Raw genomic sequence first — 2,934 nt, 5'->3', positions numbered from 1 at the left:
AGGCAAGCATTCCTGCCTGCTGAGCCACCGTGGCCTGCCCGAAATTTGTTCTTTATATTAACTGTAATAAAAAAGGACATGATTGAGAAATGTTTCCAGCATTCAGAGAAGTATTTCCTGCTTTACATTAAAAATTCTGCCAAAAAAACTCAAGATCTTCTTGATTTCAGTATAAATACACAATTTTTTACATAAAATTAAAAAGATGTAAAAGGATGTGAATAAAATGTAATCAATTAACTACATCATCAATTTGAAGTTATCAAAACTCATAAAGAAATAATTTGACAGATTTAATGTTATCATTCTCAGAAGCTGTGTTATGTAAACAAAGCTGTAATTAAAGGGATAATTAGAGATGAACAATATTTATATGAAGTAATTTTAATATCTATGTCATTTAAAGACACATTCAAGTTGACAATAAATTTTATGACACCGCAGATAAATGAACGACAATTTAGAATGCAGAATAATACACAGTGAGTAAATATGTTCCTCCACTGAAGAACAAATAATAAATTAGAGTAATCCTTATGAAATATTCCTAAGTGAAAAAATACTTAATGAAAATTGGAATATAACTGACAGAATCTAAATAAAACTTATCAGTGAGAAAATCATGTATTCATTAATTTAATGTTGTTTTGTATGCCTAATATATATTAAAAGTATGATGTGTTCTGGGGGAATAATTTCAAGGCATTTCATAAGCAATAATTGATAACCTTAAATTTATAGTACAAATGCTTTAGGAAATAAGTATTTATATCTAGTATCATGGTTACTTCAACAAAATTTCTGACATGAGAATAAGTCATGTATACAATAGTAGAAGAGTGATTGAGAAAGTTACAAGACATCTAGCAGAAAGCCAGTCAAAAGCCATCAAAACAGGATTTTGATGATTAGGGAGAAATTTTAAATATAGGCACAATGATAGTAGAAATAAAAGGTGACAGTTTTATTTTAAAATGCAAATATGATGTTTAAAATGTTAATACTTATATATATTTATTTTGTATATAATATATAAGAAAGTATAATTATGGTAGTAAAACATAAAACATTAAATTAATATTAATTTTATTATGACACTTGGAACATAGTTTCTCTAGCATCTTGGGTTCTGATAATTTTCTCTGACAAAATTCTTTTAACATGCATTTTTCCATTTTCATTTTATAGAAAACCCTAAAGTAATATATAAAAAGAAAGATAGCTCCCCAGAAGTCAAATGAAGTGGTAAGATGATCACATTTAATTTTGAAGCAACTTACCCACCAAGGTGGCATATAAATAAAACATCGAATACAGGGAAAAAATAAAAATGAGCCAAAAGATCCTACAAGGTTTTAGTATATGAATTAATGACAATATGAGAATACAGATATGGAGTAGCTTTATGTTTGTGCACTTGTTTTTTCTTATTTTTGGTAAAAGTTGGTAATGTGTACTTGTCTTTTCTAAGCAAACATGTTTATTTTCATCACATAAAAATATCTAGAATTTAGTTCATGAATACTATTTAAGAAGTGGGTTGGAAAAAAGATCCATAACTTTAGGAATTCTCAAAGTTTAATAATAACAGAGACATGCAATTTCTCTGCTCAATGAAAATACCTAATGAGGCAATGACCCTTTGTTTGCCTTTTAAATATTTACTTATAAAATTTGGAGGAAAACTGAATTAAATAGTAGGTTTAAACTTGTAAATTATTTTTGCTATTGAAGATTAAGAACAATATATTCTACTTTTTGATGATACTTCTTTATCTAAACATATGAAAAGCCATCTTCATGGCCTTGTTTCTTAGACTATATATGATGGGATTCAAGGTTGGGGGTACTACAGTGTAGAACACAGAAATTACTATGTCAAAAATAGAAGGGGACCCTGAAGTTGGATTTAGATGGGCAGTGAAACCAGTGGGAAAAAATGACAAAATGACCACCAAGTGTGGAAGACAAGTGGAGTAGGCTTCCGACTGGCCTACTTTTGATGGAATCTTCCTAACAGTGGAGAAGATATAGATGTAGGAAACAGTGATGAAAATGAAACAGCAGAAATCCAAGATGGAAGTAATGAGGATAGGCACAATTTCTTTCATTAAATTTTCTGAACAAGAAATAGCTAATAATTGGGGAATGCCACAGAAAAACTGATGTACCACATTAGACCCACAGAAGGAGAAGGAGAAGGTACCAGCTGTGTGCATCACAGCATTCCCAAGACACAGCCGCCATCTGCACATATGCGCTCATGTTCATGATGACCTCATAGTGCAGGGGATGGCAGATGGCAGCATAGTGATCAAAGGACATTGCTGTGAGGAGGAGCACCTCTGCAGTTGCTGAAAACACCATAAAAAACACTTGTGCTAGGCAGCCAAGGAAGGAGATGGAGTTGTTGTGGTCAAGGAGTTGACAATGGTTTTGGGGGTTGTAACAGAAATGAGGCAGAAATCCAGGCAGGATAAATTTTTCAGGAAGAAGTACATGGGGGTTTTGAGGTGCTGGTCCAAAGCTATTATCGTGATAATGAGGGCATTCCCCAGCAGGGCCCGCAAATAAATGAATGAGAAGAGCACTGAATGCAAAATGTACATATGTTGACTAGTAGGAAATCCCATGAGGATAAATTCAGTCACAGTCATTTCATTTCTCATTACTGAAGTCATAATATGTTCAAAATATCAATAAACAAAAAGAAAGATGCAAAACATCAACAAATTCAAATCTCACAAGAGTATACATATCATAATTTGTCTCTACATATGGTAATGTCCTATTTAAATTACTGAAATATTACTTCCATGTGCATAGTCTTCAGTATATTGATCATAACTCATGTATTGGCTAATTTACTTTTATTTAACCAAATTTAATTTAAGTTCAAATAAGTCTGTCATTAAAGTATTGTTTAAATATTAT

The 2,934-nt window shown here is 31.4% G+C and overlaps 1 pseudogene; it reads right to left on the bottom strand.

Moving 5' to 3' along the window:
* Window positions 1-1,772: 1,772 nt before the first annotated feature.
* LOC143675622 (olfactory receptor 14A16-like) lies at window positions 1,773-2,669 on the bottom strand (annotated as a pseudogene).
* Window positions 2,670-2,934: the final 265 nt, after the last annotated feature.

This window comes from Tamandua tetradactyla, chromosome 3 (genome assembly GCF_023851605.1).
Source record: "Tamandua tetradactyla isolate mTamTet1 chromosome 3, mTamTet1.pri, whole genome shotgun sequence".
NCBI lineage: Eukaryota > Metazoa > Chordata > Mammalia > Pilosa > Myrmecophagidae > Tamandua > Tamandua tetradactyla.
The sequence above is the reverse complement of the archived record's forward strand: the minus strand, read 5'-3'. Positions and strand labels throughout refer to the sequence as shown.